Genomic DNA, 23,781 nt, shown 5'->3' on the forward strand with positions numbered 1-23,781 from the left:
GATTACCGAAACCCTAAAACCCGATTTTAGCTCTCATTTTCTCCCTCTCTTGCTCTCATTTTCGATTCAAGAAACCCCAAAACTCGATCTCCATTTCGGGCGAGATTCCGTTTCCATTGGGTGTTCGTTTCAGTGGTTTTAGTTTCTCAGATTTCGCATCGGAAGGTATGCGATTCGCATCCTCTCCTCTCTCTCTCTCTCTCTCTCTCTCTGTCTGTCTGTCTCTCTCGCACCCTCTCCCTCTCTCTCCGTTTCTCTCTTCCTCTCTCTCTTTCTCCCTCCATCATGTCGAGGTAGACCACACCAAAGGTAGACCACACCACAGGAGACAGTAGCGATTGAACGCTGACCATTAAAAACTTCCTAAGGCCCACTGTAATGTTCGTTTGCCATCCAGCCTGTTGATTAGTCACATAGACCTAGATGAAGGGAAAACCCAAATATCAACTTGATCCAAAACTCCTGTAGCCTAGAGAAGTTTTTAATGGTGGGCATTCAATCAGCACTGCTTCACGCGTGCTTCCTATGGCGTGGTCTGCATTCAAACACATACATACTTATAATGTATTTTTTGTCAGGAAGATAATATGTCATGTATCTCTACAGATAGAGCTTTGCTAAGCCCACACAAGTGTGGAATAAAGCTAATGCACAGCAAGTTAGGTGTTTCCCAGTGTAATGTTTGTGAAAGATCTACCCCTTCATCTGTTTTTTCAGCTCAGGTTCACCTGCCAAACTTATTGTACAGCTCAAATTGTGGGCCCTACTACTAATCTGCTGTCTAAAGGACATATCTTGATGATTAAAATGAATAATAGTCACTATCCAAATTTAAAGATAAATGGTTAGATGGTAAACATGTCGAGTATTAAGTAGTGGTGTCCATGACGAACATGCCATTGTCCAAAGATAGGTCAATCCTATCATAAAATGGGACACACATATGTTGAATCTGGAAATTTATTTTTTCAGTAATTACATGTTCATCGTTAGCCCATCCTCTTAGTGGTCTGGACTTTGCAGATGCATATGGTCGTTTCAAGTGTGCTTTAATAATCCTTTCTATCTCACCTCCTATTTGGATTTTGTTTTCAAATTATAGGATGAGGGTTTTAGTGTGCTGCCATTCTTTTGACATGGTGCCATATTGTCACAGGAAGTTCATTCTCATGGGCGCCAAGTTGTCACAGGAAATTCATCCTCATGGGCCTAAGTCATGGACTTGACTAAATTTACGGTAAGTGCTTTCTATTGTAAGTCTCATCTGCAAGTCTATTATGCTGGTACTAGTCCAATTGAAGTGGATCAGTTCTGAATGTCCTTGTGCCGATCTGGCTACCTGTCTCCAACATTTTAGCAATCACCATGGACGTGGATTACTTTCAGCTGGGGCTGCGATGGATTTCAGCACTTGTAAGGTGCAGAGGTATTCTCTTTCAGAAGAGCACTTTGTTTTTTCAGTAGCAGTTTCAATGGGAAAGTTGTAGCAGGGGAATTATGCAGTGTTATTGATTGGGTGGAAAAAAAAGTGGTTTCAGAGATATTGGCATATTACATATGAATTTGGTCTGGAGATATTGGCCATTGCATGCAAGCTTTGAATCAGTTTTGTTGGAATTTTGTTCTATTGTTATTGATTTGTAGCTATTAATTTCACATAATTATTCTATCATAATGTTCTGTTTTCTTCCACACTTCTTTTGTTCCCAAGCTGATAAATCAGGTAGTTTGCATGTCCCGCTTTCTGTCCCGAAGCTGGGTAGTCGTGTAGGATTGGTTGATGCTTGTTTAAGTCCTATAACCATGCAAGATTGCAACAATTTTTATTCTACTTTTCTTTTGGGAATGACAAAGAAGTGAAGATTTTGGTAACTAACATATGAAATATAAGTGGAATGTAAAAGATTTCGAAAGTAGTAAACTCACAAGTGAGTTATGAGAGGGTTGCCGACTCTGTTGCTGGTGAAACAGTTGAGATGGAAATGGCAACTGTAGACTGGTTTCCTTGTCTTTGTAAATAAGACAAGATTAATTCATCCATTCTCTCTTTAAAGCTGCTTGCAAGCAATGTTGATACAGTTCTCCTGCAAATAGAATAGAAAAAAAAATCATGATTTTAAATACCCTTCAATACAACCCAATATGAGCTGAGCCAAATCACAAGTAATGTATCAGTGTTCTACCATTTACAGTAGCCAAGTAATAACTAATGTTTGTGTAATTTGTAATTTCATTGATCTTCTACAACTAGTTGCAGATGAAGAAAGATTTACTGGAATAAATTTATCAGGCCCACGGAGAAAGGTAAATTTTGGGGCTGTACTTATAAGTTCTTACTCTAACAATTTTGGGCTTACAGTTCTTTCTTTTTTTATTTGTTTGCAGATGAAAGGCTTAATCTGAACTGCCCAACCTGTGGACCCGACTTCAGATATGGTACATCACAATCAGATTAGTTTGACATCATGATTTCTTATTAATGGGTATTTGTTTGTTAAATTGGAACCATTGATTTTCTTAATTTATCTTTTTTTTTTTTTTTTTCATTTAAACTCTCTAATAGATGTCCAAATCTCATGTAGACACTCTTGGCTTGGAAAGCAAGGTTGCGTGCTAGGGGCCATCGAACAATCCCCACTTCAATTGATGAGCTTTTCCGTGTTGAATATGGACCACTAGATGGTGATGTTTGGTTGGACAAATTAATTTTATTTTAACAGTTTTACAAGGTGAAGTGATGTGGAATATGGTTGGACACATTAATCTCTTGCTTGTATTTTTTATTTTGGTTTAACTTAAATTCTGATGCAGTCCATGTGAGCCCCACTTATCTTTTGATTTCAGAGTTCATTATTGCAATACAGGTACTGCCTCAAAACTCCTTTGCATTATATGTCACTGTTCATGAAAAATTGATTCATGGTCCTTCTAAATCTGTTGTAACTCCTTTGGAATAATTAGCTAATTGCTTTGGTGCAAGTAGGACATGGAATTACTCAAGCATGATTTTGGGGTATGTCAATTGTTTTTTTTTTTTTGGATGTGGTCACTGAAAATCTTAATTTTTTCGACCCATTTCACAACATTAGCTGGAGCAACTACGCAGAGTGGATGTCATGCAAGAGTGGATCATCTTCTTCAAATTTTGGCTTCCTTTTCATGTAGTCATTTCCACCATAGCAACTGCACTTTATTTGTTTAGGTAGCCATGTCTGAGCAAGCGGCTTTCGCTATGGTTGAGGTTGCGGCCCTCTTCATAAGTTATCCCTACCATGACTTAGACAAGGGATGTGGTGTTGGCTATGTTACCAAATGATAGGAACTAAATCAACACACCAGTAAGCCCTGAGGCTGATAGAATGCATCAAGCAAGGTCCTTAAAACCTAGAGATCCTAAAATATTTTCATGTACAATGTTACAAGTGAACTTACACACACATTGCTTTATCATTCTTTCCGGCCAATGCGTACAAAAGCTGGGCCAAGTTGTAGATATCACCTGGCTTAAATCTGATCGAGCCATTCATTAGGTGGGCCACAATATATTTTTCCATTTATTTCAATGGTATGAAAGAGAGCATTAGGCAGTTTAGATCCAAAGTTGTATCTGAGCATATCTAACGGTTTCCATCGTATCCTCCGCCATGACTGGAACTAGATTAGTCTACTATTGTTGCATGTTGGGCTGTTGTAGTGTATCTATGGGAATTAATGTTGAGTTTTTTCGTTAAAATAAATAAATAAATAAATAAAAGTTTGAAATTCGTTTTCCTCCCAAATGATTTTGAAAAATCAAAGGAAAAGTAGATTTAATTTCTTTAGTTTCATATTAGATAGAGTGGGAGAATTTTTTTGATTTATAAGCTATTGAGTATTGAGTATTTATATGCATGGCATGGTAAAAAAAGGCATTGTTATTATTATATGGCAATCCACATTACTGCTATCCAAGGAGTAAGCCTGTCTTTGGATGATGAAAACCGAAATTGATATTGTTTTGTGAATTATAGTTGAATGTATATGTCCACATGGGTACTTGGGTACCTTGGAGATTATCATCTTTGAACAGCTCTATACATTCCAACTTGTGTGGTTTTGTCTCGGAAATGGTTATAAGGTTTGTTTTATTATTTTGCAGTTGAAGCCAAATATGGATACATAAAAGGATCCAATGGCTGGAATTATGGATTTGATGAAGGTAAGTCCTGTATCCATTCTTTTCTTGGGAAATGTCCTATGCCTCGGCCTGAACTAGCAGTTTTTTTTTTTGAGCCAACATTCTGTGCATATGAGTCCTAGCTTTTGTTGTGCCCCATTGTTGATTGGGTAAATGCTGTGGAAACCACCTCAGGGAGAAGATCCTCGCCATCTATAATTGCTTTCCTACAAATGGATGATTAAAAACCGAAAAGCAGTTATGCTAGCATGCAATGAACTATCTGGATCACTGAAAAGCAGGCCTCAAGTGTCCGGCGTGCTGACACAACTGAAAATTGCCCTTTTTTTCTATAGGCTGAGCATCATACATTACCTCCTTTTGTCAACCACCATGGATATCAAGGGGTTGCACATTCTGGATTAAGCTGAGAAAATGACCTGTTGCAGAACATGTATGAGGACGGAGATGATGACATGAAGTGGACGATTGCAAAAGCATGGACAGATGCAAGATCTAGGAAAACAGCTAACCCATTGCAGGGATACCGGTGAAATTCCCTCAGCCTGATGATCAAATGGTAGAAATAGGAGGTTTACCAGTAATGCATCTAGGAGTTTGATTATACTGAATGAGTGGTACACTTGTGAAAGTTACTCTAAGGGTGTCCTCAGATGTTGCTGCTGAAATTTAGCTACCAGATGAATTGCTTTCATTTAAGAAAAAACACCCATTTGAGCGACTAACTCAGATGTTGCTGCTAAAATTTAGCTACCAGATGAATTACTTTCATTTGAGAAAAAACTCCCATTTGAGCGACTAACTCATGAGTGGGCTTCATTTAATAAAATAAAATAAAATAAAAAGCTATTCACAAGGTAGTGCATCTGCTGTAGTCCAAAATCCATGTTGGTTAATTCTCTTCAACTATCAATTATTTATTTATTTATTGTACACATTTGGCCTTGCTGATGATAGTACCAGCCTGATTTGTAGGTAATGACAGTGGTCCTCACCTGATGAGTGGCATGGAGCCACAACTCAGTTTTTCTTTTTTCTTTTTGCAGTGGCTATAAGTACATGCCTTATCAACTTTTGGCTTGCCACGTCACGATGGAGGTGAGTTTCTTGGTTGTTAACTGGTAGCTCTTTGTTGGAAAGTATTCTTCTTCATCATGGTTATCAAACAATTCCTGTAACAACAAAAGTGGCTGATGTGCTAGTCCATGTTGACAGTGAGTTGTAGTTTGACCACCAAGTGTGTCAGGTTTTTGGGTATCACTCTGTGATTAGAGTTCATAGAGAACCCACAGGCATGTTATGGAGTCACAAATCATATGCCTATTTCCAGTGACTAGTAGAAATGATATCACGTGATTTTCAGTTCAATTGGTAGGTGCATTACAGTGCAGAAACACTCAGTGTGCCAGTGGAGATGATAGAAGGGAGGTGTGAAGCTAGAAAGAAGCATGATCTTCCATCTCTAGATGGCCTTGCAATCTTTGAGCATATCTTCTTCAGTGAATACATGTATGATCCTTTCAAATGTTGGGTGGTGTAGATAAAAGAGAAAGATGGCGATGATGTTATGATGCAAGGACAAGGAAACAAGTGTACATGGCTATGGAACTTGACTAGAAAGTAGGTGGTAAGGAAGTCGTCGAAATAGGAAGAAGACGATTTTTTGTATATTTGTTTATTATGTTAAACTTATATGTATTTATGCGTGAATGAATGTGATGTGGATAAGATTGTTTGTGTTTGGATGAATGTACTTATACGTTTGGATGAATTTTCTAGTTTGGGTTTAGATGGATGTGAATGTGAATATGATGAAATATATTATATAACAGGTGTATATCAGGATGAATATGATGAAATATATTGTTAGCAGGTGTATATCAGGAAATTTGTGCGGAATTTTGAGCTAGAATATTTTTTTAAAAAGAGACTTTTAGCGATGAAAATTTTCGTAGCCGAAAGTTTTGCAATTTAGTTTTAGCTACGAAAATTTTCGCCGCTAAAAGTCTTCGACATTGGTCTTTTAGTGATGAAAACTTTCGTCGATAAAAGTGGAACGATTTTTTAGGAGCGAAAATTTTCGCCGCTAAAAGTCTTGTATAGTTTTTTAGCAACAAATATTTTCGTCGCTAAAAGTGGAACGATTTTTTTGGTACAAAAAATTTTTGCTGCTAAAAGTCTGGTATAGATTTTTTAGCGCTGAAAATTTTCATCGATAAAAGTGGAACGATTTTTAGGAGCAAAAATTTTCGCTGCTAAAAGTCTTGTACAGTTTTTTCGCGACGAAAATTTTCGTCGCTAAAAATGGAATGATTTTTTTAGTAGCGAAAATTTTCGCTGCTAAAAGTCTTGAACAGTTTTTGTGGCGACGAAACCTTTCATCGCTAAAAGTAACAAATTTTTAGCAGCGAAAATTTTCGCTGCTAAAAGTCTTGTACAGTTTTTTTAGCGACGAAAATTTTCGTTGTGAAAAGCTTGCATTTAGCGACGATTCGAATTCTTCGCTGATAAAACGCTTCGACATCGGTCTTTTAGCGACGAATTTAGCGACGAAAACTTTCGTTGCTCACACCAGATGACGTCAATATAGCAGCCAACGCTACTGGTTGTCCAGCAAATGGACGACCCTCAATCAAAACAGATACAAAGGCGGGTCCACACGCTGCGTCAAGCTGATATTTATGTTTCCCTTCATCTGGGCCATCCGGACGGACCAACAATAAGGTGGGCCTCATGATCGGACGGTCAGGATCATCTTATATTAGGTGGGCCACAAGACATCACAAAAAGAGAAGGAGAGAGAGAAACGTGAAGGGGAGGGACCACACCATTATTGGGCCCTCCCTTATATAATGCATACATCAAATGAGTTCCACCATATGTGGGCCCTCAAATCATCAAAATCGAGATGATGAACACCCACCTTTAATCACGGACTTCTCTTTCCACCGATGCGTTCTACAGCTCCAAGGGATGCATTTCAACAGTTGAGATGATCTTTGAAGGGTGGGATTGGATGGTAGGAAGGTGGGCCACACTAGCTCTCTCTCATGGAGCTTGGACGTTTCTTGGGAGCTTGCTTGAAAATGAAGAAATGAGAGAGAAAGAGAGAGAGAAAGAGAGAGAGAGAGAGGATGGGATATAAAGAGAGAGAGGGGGATGGGTGTGAGTGATGGAGTGATGGGCGTGAGTGATGGGTGTACTTGATAGGTAAGGGTTGTAAGATAGAGAGTTGACTTTGGGGATGGTGTTGTACTTGACATTTGATGTGTGATGTGTACTTGATTGATGAGATATATTCTCTTGGGATTTACAACACGCGACATTTTTCTCGAATTGAACGTGGGCCCACATCTCCTGGCCCGGGTATCGCCTCAGCACGCGAGACGCGGCGTCGGAACCGCGGCAATGGCGCAGTCGCAAGGGTACAAGTATCGGGTCGAGCCGACTCTGGAATACGAGATACGACTCAGGGTCGCACACAACTACTATCTACACATCGCGGGTCACCAGAATTCGACCGGGAGGACTGCGGAAGCCTACGGAACGGTACGGTTTAGGATACGAGCCTGACACTTGGGATGCACTAAGGTCTATAAAATTTCAAAATCAATCATTTATCCAAATATCTGAATGCAATATATATATATATATATATATATATATATAACGAAAAGGCTCTAACGGATATCTAATGGCTAGAGCTGTACACGAATCGAGTTAGCTCAATTAACTTGGTCAATTTGTTGAAAAAGCTCGATTCAACTCGGTTCAAAACTAAGTTTAAGCCGAGTCGAGCTGACTTTTAGAGCTTGAAAAAATTTCGACCCGAGTTCGAACTGGTCCAAGCTTAAATCGACTCAATTCAAACCTTAACTTGAATCAAACTCGGATCGAACTAGTTCAGTGACTCAGTTATTTTGAATTGACATTGCTCTCTAACTTTTTGATGTAATGACTCAATGAAGTGTTGTTTCGGGTGCATACATTCTCTGAGGGATTAGCTGGTGGCAAGGAATGTATGAATATGAAACAAATCACTACAAAAAAAAACATTACATGATAAAACTACTCTCGTATCTTGAGTTTGATGTTGCCTACTAAGTGTTTGATGAAATACCTATAAACTGCTAGTGTTGTTTTACATACTGTGAGAAGTTGAAGGTTCACTCCATGTGTTTGAGAAAATGTCGTACAGGCTCGAACTGGGCCGAGCTGCTGACTGAACCGAGCTAAGTTCGAGCTGGGGTCATCTAGTGGCCGAGCCAAATCGAGTTATGCCAAGCTTGACTCAGTTTAACTCGTGTACAACTCTACTAACATCTAGGTTCGATCGATCAAGCTTGGCCCCCGATCAATCAAGTTAGGCCGAAAATGGTCCAGTGAACTCGGTGGATTGTTTTAGCCATATTTTATCGATCAAGACCGATCACTCAACCTTATTCCTCAAGTGATTGAACTCCAATAAATTTGTCTAGAAAGCTTGATGGACAGTTTTGATCAAGTTTGGTCGATCGACTTGATCGATCGAGCTTCACTCGAGCACATCAATGAGTCTGTTGGTTTGGACAGTTTTTTCTTTCTAGTAGTTCGGGACCTTTATAATATGTTTTATTATGTTCCAATTAGGCTCCTAAGGCTAAGGGATGATCAAATAGGATTTTCTTATTAAAGTAATGATCATTTAGAGGTTCAAGGGTTGTTTTGGGACAAGGTTAGGATCACTAAAGCACCTCTTATACTTGTTCTTCACTTCCTTGATGTTCCAATCTTCATGTGTCTTTGGTATTCGGTCTTCAGCTTCCAAGGACTCAACTAACTCTCTAATATATAGATGCATGTGATTGATAAAAAATGTGCTCAAATTAGTGCACTAATAAAGTCAACTCTTAATTAAAGTGTCTGAATGTCCAATATCACGATCCTAAATGCATGAAATATTTACACTTTCATGTAGGGTAAGGGTGAAGGCATAAACGATACTAAGTTGGTTGATGGTGGAGACCATCCATCCATAACCAAGTTTGTCCCCTGATATAGGATAATCATACATATCATAAAATGATGTTCATAGATGTGTTATAAGTATCTATGATGGTCATGACACATCGAGGTATTAAGAACTATAGATCAGAAACTCTCCTTGGTCAATGACAACTATGTTCAATCTCAAGTTCCCGAGGTCCATAAAAGCATCACTTCTCGCATAACCCATATTATAATAAGTTTAAGATAATACTAGATATCAACTAAAGCATATCACATTGTTCCAAAGGACCCATGGTTATTGAGATCAATTGATGAGTTTGACCGTATCACATCTATAAGGCGAGTGGATTAAGGCATACATTGGTTTTGTAGGTCACAACTCCAATAAAAGTTTTTTTTTTTAATGACTTAACCACTTACTCAATCATGGGCACATGTATGCATGTATAGGGTGGCAATGGGTTTAGTTTGCTTACTGATCAACTTTTAAGCTAAGTTGGAGCCTAACTATATGGATGTTATGCCCAACTACATGGATTCTATGTCGGTTTAAAGTTGAAACCTAAACCATGTAGATTACCAAGGAGCTAGGCTAAATGATCTGACTTGACCTGACGGATGGCCTAAAATAAAATAATTAAAGATATGTTATATAAGGACCCGTGGGGGCCCACTTGTAGGAAACCATTAGTGGGGGGGGGGGGTCCCACGTAGTTTCCTTTGGTATTATTTTGTGTGTGTAGAGAGAGATAGAGAGAGCGAGAGGGCTCCTTTTAAATGATCCAAATTGTTGATATATGGGTGATCATAATAGTAGGATCAAAGTGATGACTACACCCTTTAGCTACAGTAGTAGCTAGGAGGATTGTTGGATGTAGGATGTCCATCTTTAGCTTTATGCAAAGGTTCCTAAGACCATGTGGATACCATTAGATCTTGTGGGAATATCCATCTAGGCTTATCAAGTGGTATAAGAGCGCCTCATATGGATCTCTAATTTGTGTGGATGACAATTGAGGTAAGAAGGGAGGGAGGCCACTGGCTGTCGCCACCTCCCATGTTCTCCTCTACCACCGAACACCAATAATAGCAACGATGAATGCCACAACCACTCTCAGCTTCCCCATTTCTTTCTCGTTATCAATCTGTGTAGACACCCCACCAAGCACAAGTTTGAATGAAGCAAGTTTAAAGCACAAATGGTCTTTGAACCCCTGCATTCATCCTCCTAAAGCTACACCCAAAACCAATCTCAAAACAAGTCTAAATCAAAGCCTAGAATAGAGCTTTATCCATCTTGAACCTGATAGACTCAAAACCTCGATTGAGCAAACTTGAGTACTTGAAGTAAGCTAGAAATGTGCCACCCACTTGCTAGCAAGATTTAGCCTACTGGGGATGTTAGGTGAGGGGAATGTTGCATTTGGGAGAGTTCATCCAAGGGAGAAAGTTGAATTTTGCATATCAAAATTCATTCATATTTCCTCCATATTACCTAAATTACCACTTAATGGGTCGATGGGAGGATGCTATATGGCACCAGGCTCCTCTTAGCCCATTAAAACGTCCAATTGGAGATATTTAACCCTTACCTACCCACAAAGTAGAACATTTCCATTGGCCAAAACTATAAAAAGCATATCGCCCCTTCATTCTTCACACACACACACACTAAAGAGGAAGAGAGGAAGGAGCACTCATCCACATCTTATCATACAACAGACACATCTCTTATATCCCTCACAAGCCCTCTCCACTCTCTTCCCTAGCTTAGCCCTAGCTCAAAACCATATTCCTCATCTTCTTTTGTATTAGCCACAACACTTTAAAATCCAAACACTAGCCAAAGCCCAAACCGATTCTCTACCCCTATAGTTGCATCCACTCTCCACATCCGCCTCACAACCATTATCTACTTCCATTCTCTACGCATTCTCTACGTTTATTCTGAACATTCACTCTTAGATGCACACCCTTCAATCACAATTGTCCACATCGTCTTATCAAGTCATCCAAACTCTAGCCTTCAATCCTAGCCATATACACCATCCAAACCCTAGCCTTCATTCATAGCCGTACATACCATCCCATCAAGCCATCTAAAGCCTAGCCTTCAATGGTAGCCGTCCGCACCATCCCATCAAACCATCTAAACCCTAACTTTCAATACTAGTCATATGCACCATCCCATCTAGCCATATAAACCCTATCTTTCAATCTTAGTCGTATTCTATTAAGTTATCCAAGCACTAACCATTCACGTCATTGATCTAAGCCATTCGAGCCACACAAACCCAATTGAACCATCTAACCTGACAAGAGGCCATCTCATTTCAAGTTTTTTGTGTAAAAGTTGTGATTAAAAGCTCCAACAATCTCTTTCCTTTAATACTGTCAGGGTTCTTCCGCCCTTTATTCTTTTTCCATTTTATACTAAAAACATCTCTTGTAATAAGTCAATTTCATGTAGGAAATTATACACACTTGTGTGCACACAACCATATACCACGTGGAACGTAGGGGATACTTAAACACACTATAAATGAGAGAAGAGTATCCCCGTTCATTCACATGATAGGCATGCTTGAATTTCGAAGTGGAAATTCCTTTTAAGGAGGTAGAATGTAGTGACCCAATTTTTTTTTTAAGTCATTCGTGTACATGCATACATATACACTCTCATTCATCCAAGGATACATGCGTACATCCATCCATTTATGTATGCATTCATGCATACACACATCCATCCATCCATCTATCCATCAATACATACATACATACACACACTCATACATGATCAACTATGCATCAATAAATTTGTGCAATGATGACCACTGATTTGTATATTGAAACTGTCTAATCTTAGCCATTGTTTGTGTATTAATTTTGTCTAAGGTGTGACCATTGATGTGTTTTAGATCCACCTAGTTTTAACCATTAAAATGTGTAACAAAATTAGTCCACCTATGACCGTAGATTTAAGTGCTAAATTAGCCATATTGTAACCATTAGCTTATGGTTTATATTTTCTCGATTGTGACATCAAATCCATGCATCAAATCTATCAAATTAGGACCATCAATCCATGCCATAAACTTATTTAATTACGACAATCAATTTTGCGTTAAACTAGTCCAGCCCTGGACTATCGGTTATGTACCAAATCAACCCATTTTTAAATTATTGAATTACCAAAAAATCTACCAAATTATGACTGTTAGATTTTAACTTAAATCAGCCCATGTGTGACCCTTGAATATAAGAAAAGTTTTAGCCAATTTGGACAGTTAAAGTGCATGTTAAGTTTGTTCACCCTCGACCATTGATATGTACATATAATAGGCATAATTTGGATAATTGATTCACACATCGAGTCTGATCAATATGGACTGTCAATCAACACATTAAATCCAGCCATTCGTGATCGATAAATTGATTTTCTAACCCTCCCATTTATGACTGTTGAAATACACTCTAACAGGACCATGGATGACAATTGAATTATATCCTTGAAATCATTCAATCTGGACCATTGATCTAATGAATGCAACATTCGAATTTATCCAGCAACTCTTGTGTACAAACCCTCCAAAATCGGCCATTTATCATTCAAGCTTGATCCTTGATTCACACACATCAAACCCCAACTGTCTAATCTTCAACCTATGGTTTCAACCGTCCATCTGATCGATTGTTTGGGATGACCCATCTACAAATCCATACTAATAATTGATTTTATTTTAAAATCTAACCACCCATCTTGTCAAGAAACCATCTAACCATCCATCTCTACCCTTGGTTCACCAAAATTGTCCATTTAAAACAATTCGCTTAGAACAACCCATTTGATGATATAAAATTTACATCCATAAGATCGTTTAGACAAAGGCGTACATTTATTCACCTACTAGCATCCCGCACACATGTGCAGTGGCTTCAAAAAACAACATCTTGCGTATATTTTTTTTTTCTGGAAAGAGTAGTAGTGTGAGATAAAGGCAGTAACATGCTTAACGTTTATTTTTTTTAGAAAGGCCAATGAAGCAACATGATCGTAGTAAGTTGTTTTTTTAACATTTTTTTTTTTTTTTCTCTATTTTAGAAAATGGAGAGTCTCATGTCTTCATTTAGAAGAAAAAGTAGTTTGCTTTTCTCACATGTGTGGTGCATACATGTGAGAGGAGAGGCGATGGTAGTGTAGGCTATAAAAAGGACGTAGATTGTTGTGAGAATGATTTGAGTACTTTTTGAAGAGCATGTTAATATGAGAAGAGAGAAGGGGCTGGTGGTGTAAGTGAATGGTTGGGGTTGTAAGGGAGTATATAACGTGTGAAGGTTTGGGGGTTGTTTTAACGTGAATGGGCTTTGGGGCTTGGGACGTGAGTGAGGTCTATGGGCTTGTGACTTTAGAGAGAGAGAGAGAGAGAGAGAGATAAAAGAGGAAGAGGGCTGGGTCCATTTCACGAAGTTTCAAGTGTGGATGAATGGTCTCTCACTTAGTTTTAAAAGTTCTCTTTGGTATTTTTATAGTTTTTCGAAACTATGCTCTTACGTGAAAAAACTATTTCTACTTCATGTATTTCTTTAATTTTTTTTATAGTTTGATCTTTTTAATTAATTTTCTTTCAAATTAATGTTTAAATTAAGCTTTTTCATTAATTTTGAAAATTTGGAATCGTCAGACAAGTATGATAGGAAATTAATGTTTTCATGTGCTTAAATTGGAACTTCGGTGTTAGTTTGTATTAAACCATATAATTTTGGAGATTTTTCTTAATTTTTTAGAATTTTAGATTTTAATAATTATTTTTATAATTATAATTATACTAAGAATTAATTTGTAGAAAAATTTCAAGTTTTTCACTGTAGATTACACGAAATCCTATACTTTGTTGTTCTACATATAAAATTCTACACTATGGCTTTGAATTCTATTTTTTTGAAAACTTATATATATATATTAATTTTATTTATTTAAAATAATTATTTTATAATTCAAGGAGCATGTGTTTTATATACCAATGTATTATATGGAAAGCATATGTGACATTGTTTTTAATAAGTATGATTAAATATTTTTAAAAAGTTTGAATGTTCATTAAATATTTTTTAAAGTTTTTATATAAGCTTGAGATGTGAATTTTATGAGAAAGTCGTGTATCATATATTCTAGAACACTGGTTAAATAGTTGGACAATTAATGTCCCATGGGTTGAAATTTTAAAAAAGCATAAATAAGTGATGCTCTATGACTCTTAGGTTGAAACATTAAATCCCATTTGGTACCATTTGGAATCTCAATTGATAGAGGCCAATGGATGAGCACTTTGGTAATTGTAACAGACTAGCTACGCAAGACGGGTGGAGAAGTAGTTGACCAACTAACATATGAATAGGTTCCCTCATTGATCGGGGTTAGTTGGGTGAACATCATGGTGAGTATGATAGATTAGTTATCCAAGCCAGGCGAGTTGTTAAGAGAGTGTTGGCCAACTATAATAAACTGGCCTTGGTATATCTAATGGTTAATTGTACTGAGAATGTTGGTTCATATTTGAATATTTTATTGCATTCATATTTCTACTATATTGGAAAGCATGTTTTACTTTATCTTTTAAATTTAAGTTTTGATCCAAAATATTATTGTTTCTAAATATCGTATTTTATTTCATACAAAATTACTTTGAAATATTTAATTATTAGTCTTTGCTTTTTAAAGCATTACATTGGAGTTTACTATATTTGATAAAAATGTTTTAATTGAGCCAAATATGTTTTCAAACTTAGACAAGATTTACTCATTCGGTTGTTGAACTCATCATCCCTTATTGCGGTTATTAAAATTTTAGATTAAGGTTTAGTTAGAGAGTGAGTGGAGCAGATTCTTAGCCATTCTCTATTCCTGTTTAGGGTTTAGGTTTTTTTTTTTTTTTTTTTTTTTAAATTTTTTTTTTTTAATGTCTCATAATTAAGTGCAAAAGAATTATAGTGTAAGAGTGATTGCGACTTTAGATTATGGTGATGGTGCTTTTAGATACTCTAGTTTATTAATACTTTATGGGTTTATTTTTGAAAGTATGGTTTAATATTATACGATATTTGTGAGACCCGTATCCTTGTAAGACCCTCCGTATGCTTCATTTCTGGTGCTGGGATACTCAAAATAGATTGAATTTACAAACACAGATCGAGCGCCTTGTTAGTAACTTAGTTTGTTAATCACGTGTGTCAGTATATCTTGGAGTCAATTGAGCTTTTTGGAAGCGAAAGACATTTGAAGACTTGAAGACTTGCAGCATCAAGGCATGACAATTGAGATAAATTGAGGTGCTTTAGTAAACCTAGCCATGTAACGTCTCGGAAAAATCCGTACAAGGACCTGAGTACCACCTCAGGCAGAACCACCAAAGGACCGTATCCTATCGTAATTTAGGCGGAAATTAGTTAAGTACTAAACTAAATAATCGGTAGATTAAGCTCGGGCCACCATTTTCACAAATGAGAAGGCCTAAAACCATTAATATCACTGACTCAACGTCACTTAAAGATCTAGGAGAAATCCCAAGAGCCCGTCGCTCTCGGGAGTACATTGAAACTTCATATCGGACCTAAACCGCACGTCGAGGGTCCGATGACAGCGAAATCATAGGACTATGTCCGTCTTACTCGGTTTGACCACCATTACCGGAATCAAGCCTAAATAGTGTTTAGAAACGTACAACTTGAGCCCTGAGTAAGTGCGTGAGAAGCGCGAATACCTTTAGAAAATGAAATGAAACTTAAGTGAATTGGGTCATTCGCTCTCATACGAAATTGAGGATTTCGGACCGTAAGTTTCTAACCAAACTTCACACATGGGAAAAGAAAATTTTCCTACATATATCCGTATAACAGTGGTCCCGATTGAACAATTACAACTATTGATCTGACACAGGTCCTCCACGGTCGATCGGCTTATCTGATCGCACCGAAATCACGTCCTGGCATAGATCCATTGTCAGGGAACGTACCCTATGATGTAAGTGAGTAGTGGGCCTCCCCGTGAGCCCTGTTTGTCAAAAATAGCTGCCCAAAGGGTATAACTTATGTATATAGTGGCCCTGAGGCCATTTGCATCACTTCTGGGCTTATAAATAGCCCTTATTTCACCCCACCTCTCTCATATACGAATTTCATCAAACCCTAAGGGAGAGAGAAGAGAAAAGAAGAGAAAAGAGGAAAGAGAGAAGGGAGAGCTTCGGAGATCGTTGTAGGAATCCTCTCCCACGATTCCACGCACCGAATCACCTCCTCGTCACACTACTGAATCTCTTTTGGTTACGATTTGGGTAAAAAAACCTAACCCTAATGTCATTGTAGGGATCTAGATTGAATGTTCATCAAACTAGTTAACCTATTACGTCATTTAGGTGCCCGACGTTCTATTTTTGGAAACGTAGAGTTTGGACCGAGTCTGAATCGAGCATCTCAATGAAAGGTGCAGACTATAAGCACTTAGGTGATGGTTATATGCTTTTAATGTCAACTAATGATTTATGTCTGACTTGATTGCTACCATATTGTCTTAGATACGCTGATTTCGGTATAATATACACATATGAACTGTATTAAACAAAAGATGCATCCCATGTGTTTGTTGAAATGTTTGAATGAACATTTAAACATGATTTGTGCCTGCCATGACTATTGATCTAAGAGTCATCATTGTCATATGCATTCTAACCTCTTTGTATAAGGAATTGCTAAAATATATGGTGTAACTAACCTAGTCTATATATTTGGTGAATTATAGTCTAAGTGTTTGATAAATTGTCTGAATGAGAAATTGTTGATGTGTTGTGTTTATTACGAGTATTAAAATAGGATTCTTTATTACCTTACGCACACGTATAGTTTCTTTCATATAAATCATATTTGTCTCTACGCAATTCATTGATAAAATGCAAGTGTTTGGTGACATGATCAATGTGTTTGATGAAATGCTCAAATGAGGAATTCACTTGGATTGTTTGTTAAATGCTGAAGTGATTATCACATGTGTTTATGTGTTATATCTAAGTAAGATTGGGACCACAATGTAGTCCAAGCAATCGGTAACAGTCCCTGTTCGGGTGGCCGAATTAGTCTTGCCACATTGGGTAAACTTGACGAATCCGGGTCGCAGGACGATTATCACAGTGGTTAGGCCACAAGGGGTGCTTATGTGCTCCATGTCGATTAAGTCAGCATGTACCCGTACTAATCAAACTTATCTAACAAACCAATTGGCCTATTGTGTTTTTACTATGTATGGACACTACTGCTTGAATCTAAGGTACCCCTCACTAATGTAAAGGCTCACTTTAACCATGATACCACGATTTGCTAAGACTCATGAGTCGGGCATGGTGGTATGGGACACTGTGTTCGAGCTGTCAGCCTACGCTGGGATGATGAGCCTCCCCATAATGACCAGTGAGCAACTCAGACTCGTGAGCCGAGCATGGTGGTATGAGACACCGTGTTCATGCTGTCGACCTACGCTGAGGTGACGAGACTTTCCGTAGTGACCGCGAGTATAAACTCTTGAACTTGCCTATCGACTACTTTTCATTAGGAGTGATGACCCTACAACTTGCCTATCGTATGTGCTTAACTAGGAGTGACGAACCTAAATGGATCCTTCGGTTCGGGTCAATGATATAAAGGGAGATACCCTAGCTTCCCAAATCTGTTGTATGAATAAGCTTAATTAAATTACTTGGCTAACATGGCCATGCATCGCACTGCATTAGATAGGATGTGCTTTAAATGCGATGAAGTTGCTCCGGAGGTAGTGATGTCATATGCGAAATAAGTTGTCGGAGTCGCTTGTGAGGGAGCTTTGATGCGAGGGCATACATAATTACTTGCACTCCATTCTTACATTAACAAGAGTAGTTAGGAAGTGATTGTTACATTGCTTTATCATTACTGCTTGATGGACTTGATAACATGTTAACTTTGCCTTATAGTACCATTGAGTTGGCTACTCATTCTCACTCTGGGATGTGTTTTAAAACACCAACCAGACTCTGGTTTAGATGTAGGTGCTATGAAGTCTATGTGACGAAGTAAGACTTTATAGATGAGGAGGAGGAATTCTCCTACTTTCAATTATCAGGCGAGTCGATGTATACCTTGTACTGATACGCAGGGAACACTGGGATATTTGGCTTAGTTTGACACCTTACATTTTCACATTTTATATATTTTAAAACAATTCATGTATATATTAAACCTAGTTACGTACTCATACTCTGAAAGTTTGTGAAACACCCACATGTTTAAATATATATGTTTCAGACTTTCGCTTGCTTAATTTAATTATATCCGCAGTATGATATATTGTTTTAGTATAATCCCACTCATGTTTAACCCTTTAATATGGGCAAAATTTGAACATCTTTATCCATATTGCATAAGTGATGTGCTGGATCTCGGGAGTAGAGCTTTGCTCGACCCTCGAAATTCAGGGCGTTACAAGCCTTAAGAACCCCTTAATCCCAAAACATGAACCTCTAAATAATACAATTTGATATGGAAACCTTTATTTTATCATCCCAAGCCTTAGGAATTATTTTGAATAAGTTCATCCAACCTTATAGAGGTTCAGAGCTTCTAATGATAAAAAACAAATCAAAAGCTTATCGATCGAATCAATCGACTATTCCATCAATTCGAATAGATCCAATCGACAAATCCTGTCAATTCGACCATAAATGACCAAAAGTATCCAGCAACCAAAGCAATAAAAATTAGAGACCCATCGATTGAATCAACGGTTTCATCGATTCAAGTCAAATCAACTTGATAGAATCTACATACTCGTCGGTCCGATCGATAACTAGCCATTTTCTATCTGTTGGTGATCTTTTTCTATAAATTGGGCATTTGAACTTTTGCAAAAGATATGCATTTTTATGGTGAGAGTCCCTCTGTACAAACAACTCTATAATTCTTTTTTTAGGGTCTAATTCAATAAGTTCATGCTACTTCCTTGTATTTAATCACTTTTTGAGCATTCCAAACTCCATTTGAAGATAAGCATATTCTCTTGCATTCTCTAGAGGTTAAACCTTATTCATATAGGAAAATACTTTGTGTAATACGCTCTAGAATGCCCATCTAAGTGAATCTCCATTTGAGACAAACTATCCCATTAGTTGTAGGAGATTTGACCACCATCCTACTCTCCCTTTATCTTTGCACCCTCATACGATAATCATTGAAAGGTAGCCGATCATTGGAGCTAACGAAGATCACCTTCAAGATCATGAGAGCTAAAGAGAAGCTGATTCAAGTTTTAAGGAGTATCTTAAAATAAGTGCTATCAACGGGCTCATCCAATTTAGTAAGAATTTTATTTAGAGCATATTATAGACTCATTTCTTGTGTAGATTTAAGTAACTCCTTGTGTAGGCCACTGACGGATGTATACGTGATTAATTCTTGTGTAGGACCAATCTAGAGTTTATGATCCAAACTTGTAGTAAGTCCTTGTGTAGGCAACCGACAGATGTGTACGTGTAAGCCATTACGTAGGCCACCGGCGGGTGTGTATGTAGATTAGTTCTTATGTAAGACTAATTAAGTAAGACCTTGTATATGCCACTAACGGGTATGTACATGGATCCTTGTGTAGGATTGTAAATGTTAGTGGTGAATTTTGAAAATAATGTGAAATGGTGAATTCCAAAAAACTCAAGGTTGAGTTTATCCTCTAGGAGTGGAGTGGGCAAGTTGCTGAACCACTATATATTATTGTGTTTGCAATTATTGATATGTGTATGCAATTCTATTTATGCTTGGGATTTGATTCATTTATTTTATATGGATGCATGAATTGATTGTATGTAAGGTGTTTATTTGATTGCAGACATTAAATATCTCTATTTTACATCATAAACTACTTTGCACATATAATTATATTTTTTTATAGTCTACGATCTTTGACTCATTTCACCTTGTTTATGTGGCTTGATTGAATTAATTGGTATATATTTTTAAAATGTCTTATTCACGCCCTCTAGGACTTTGCTATTGTTCTAAACCCCTATATTTGTGGTATTAGTACAATACTAACATTTTCACGCCCTGTTTTAGTATTGCAATGACCTAAAACCTATACCCTGAAGACCTCGCCGGTGCTATGATTCTAATGCCACGACCCATTGCAATACTCAGTTTGGAAGATATTATCATTGGCGCAATTCGAAGTGGGCCATGTAACACACGTGTGGCATGGGCCCCATTTGTACAAATTCCAAGAAAGTCTTACGAATGAATCAATCCATCAACCCATCAATCTTTCACCACCAACCCCGTCACCTTTTTCCCTTTTCCATGCAAAAGAGTACCAAAAGTCAAAATTCGTCATTTCTCCCGCCTTTTTTCTTCCCATACAACCCCTCTCTCTCTCTCCTTTTAATTCCCTTCCTATTCCTCATTCTCTCTTCATTTAAAAACAAGGGGAAGCCCCATACGTATGGGCATGGTAGCGGAGAGAGAGAGAGAGAGAGAGAGAGAGAGCGAGCGAGCGCGCTTAGGGTTGGACGAGGAGATTTGCCCCATCCGGATCGTCCGATCATCGATCTGACCCGATCCAACCATTCATATTCAACATGAGTGCATGGGAAGATAAAAATTCCCCTCTTACCTTGTTTTCTTTCATCTTTTTGGGTAGACCCACGAGGGTGTGATACACCTCGTGTGATGGATGTGTATGGAGGGCCCCATAGGGCGGGGCCCACCCGGGGGCCGGTTCTCCCTTTTCCTCCATTTCTTTCCCTTTCCTTTTCCTTTCTTTTATTGCATTTGTGGACTGCTGTTGGGCCCACAAGTGGGCCATGTTGTGAGACAGAGTACACCACATGTTGTCACAGCATAGACGTATGTGGCCTACCGTGATATTTATATCCCATACAATATGTTGATTAGATCACAGAGATATGGATGTAGGTAAACCACAAAGATTAGATTATCCAAAGCTCTTTGGGGCGCTGTGAGTTGGCCAAACTGATGGACGGAGGGGATTTGTGGGGTGGACCCACCACGTAACCTTGAAATCCAAAAAAAAAGAAAAAAAAAGAAGAAGAGAACCAACGTCCCTGACTCTGTGGGGCCACGCCCAGCCCACCGTGATGTATGTGTTTAATCCACACCGTCCATCTATTTCGCCAGATTATTTTAGAGCTGGGGCTCAAGAATGGGACAGATCCAGATCTTTGGTGGACCACACCACAGAAAACAGTGGGAATAATGACGTCCACCATTGAAACATTCCCAGGGCCCACCGTAATGTTTATTTTCCATCTAACCTGTGCATTAGGTTACACAGGCCTGGGTGAAGGGAAACACGGATATGAGCTTTTGATCGGGTCCTGTGGACCACCGTGATGCTTATACTTCATCCACTCCGTCCATCCATTTTAGTGGAGCGGGGCCCACAGCCCCACCTTGATGTATGTATTGTAGTAGCGTCGTGGGCCCGTTATATATATATGTTGTAGCCACGTTGTCCCAGCTTGGGACCAACCCTTGATGTTAGTTGGACCTGCCGTTTGCGTTCCACACCGTTTTTTAACTTTGAGGCTACTTAGGCCTTCTTGTACATTATGGGCCACTGTTTCGGACCTTGCTTGGGGATATTAATTTGTAGGGCCTACTTTGATATCTGTCTCATGCCTATTGTGATCGCTTGTAGATCCTATGATTGTCACCCTGTTTAATTATTGTATTAGTGTGATTAACCGTGTTTGTGTGTATGCTTGCATGGAATGGGCTCATTGGCTTGAAATGACCACTCAAGTGTAGCCTTGTTGGCCCGCCAGACTTGTGTTCCAAGTGGGCCTCCCCAACTCTTGTGAATTGTGTCTTCTTTTTCATCGATGTTGCACTTATCTAGATGTAGCATTACTCGTACATTGTTATAACATTGCTCTTACATTCATATAGTACTGCTCTTATGATTAGTGTATCATTGTCCTTTATAGTTGATGTGGTATTACACACCTCATGCATAGTGGGTATGATTGTACGCATTATATGTGCATGACTTGAATTATGACTTTTTCATAGTTTTAGCTTGCTTATTTACCACGAGGTTGTTTGATATCCCTATGACTTATGGCATTTTAGGTGACCTGCATGAGATAGGGCCACCCTGCATGTATATATGGCTTGCATGACATGGTTGCATGGTTCAGATAATGGATTCATGCATTTATGCATTTGTATGTGGCATTTGCATCCACACTCTATCGACATTAGGGTTGTGGCACCCATCACAGGTTTGTCTTGGTTGGTAGTTATGAATATGGAAACCAAAAATATGTTCTTACACTTGGGCACCATGGATGTCATTGGGAGAAAGTCATTAAACCCTGTGGTTGCAGGATGCTCCAATATCTAGAGTGAGTGGATTCATAAACACACGAATTTCAAATATCAGTAAGGTGTGTCTGCCACTGTGTTGGGGTTGATTGGAAGGGAGTGTCACCTTCCACCTGGATAAAGAGGGCTATATGCTAGGTTGAGTCTAATTAGCTCATGAAATGTATCCGCTATTAGTGAGGTGGGTGGGCATTGGTATGCTAGCGAAGGGGCAGATAGTGATGTATTTTCCACTCGTTGAGTTATGCGTTTTGATGGAGTGGTGGCCTAGTGTCAGAGTGTACTGGACTCCAGTGATTCCAGATGGGAATTGTATGGAGATGTGGATTTGACATCAGGATTAGCATGTTGTATCGCATATGACATTCTTACAATTGGGTTTGTGGATGCGTAAATATGATCTTAGTGTTGTACAATCGTGGGCTACAGGCCCCAATAGGTATGAGACTATTCGGGATCAGGAGTCTATCATCTTGAAATTACTTCACATGCTAGGTATGGGACTAACATGTGTTGTAGCCCAGGGTGCGAGGCCCTAATCGTGTACGATACTACGCGCTACAACTCGATCATTTATCATATGCTCTTTTCTATCATGTCACAATATGCTTCCGCAGTAACTTGTTTCATTAGTTGATTAGATATATTATGCTTATATTATCTCATAGTACATATGCATAGCCTTGGTATAGCTTGGTAAAACACATGAACATTGGCATTGATGGCCTTCCATTTTTGCTGCTTACTCTGATATTAATACTGATATTGATGCGATATATTTGTAATATGCATTACACGAGTGTGCGCACACACACACTCTATTGAACTTCGTAAGAAGATTATATGCTTTTGTTTACACTGCAGGTTAAGCTAGAGCATATCAATAGTATTGAGGCTGGAGTGTACGCCTACTCGTTGAATTTTATCATATCATGTATTTGCTTTATCAACATTGTATCTTAAACCTTTATTTAGTCGAGATGTATGTTGCTTGTGGAGTTCTTTGAGTTATGCTTAGTTTCATAGTATATCCCTAAATCCTTTTTGTGGATCTTGAATTTAGAACTTGGCGTATAGGAGCTAGGAGTCAAAATTAGGGTGCTACGGAGGCTATCACCTCCGGATTCGGGTTATGAAGAATGGGTGTCGAAAACTAGATTTGGGGCATGACAATGTTTGTGGAATGTTAGTACAATGCCACC

At 38.4% G+C, this 23,781-nt stretch overlaps 2 long non-coding RNA genes across 2 annotated transcripts; both read left to right on the top strand.

The window, feature by feature from the left end:
* Positions 1-2,184: 2,184 nt before the first annotated feature.
* On the top strand, positions 2,185-2,664 carry LOC131220479 (uncharacterized). The gene is made up of 2 exons (XR_009158613.1): positions 2,185-2,483; positions 2,583-2,664. It is a non-coding gene; the product is annotated as an uncharacterized LOC131220479 (long non-coding RNA).
* Positions 2,665-3,964: 1,300 nt separating this feature from the next.
* Positions 3,965-5,156, top strand: LOC131220480 (uncharacterized). The gene is made up of 2 exons (XR_009158614.1): positions 3,965-4,198; positions 4,606-5,156. It is a non-coding gene; the product is annotated as an uncharacterized LOC131220480 (long non-coding RNA).
* Positions 5,157-23,781: the final 18,625 nt, after the last annotated feature.

The sequence above is a fragment of the Magnolia sinica genome, chromosome 12, assembly GCF_029962835.1.
Source record: "Magnolia sinica isolate HGM2019 chromosome 12, MsV1, whole genome shotgun sequence".
Lineage (NCBI taxonomy): Eukaryota > Viridiplantae > Streptophyta > Magnoliopsida > Magnoliales > Magnoliaceae > Magnolia > Magnolia sinica.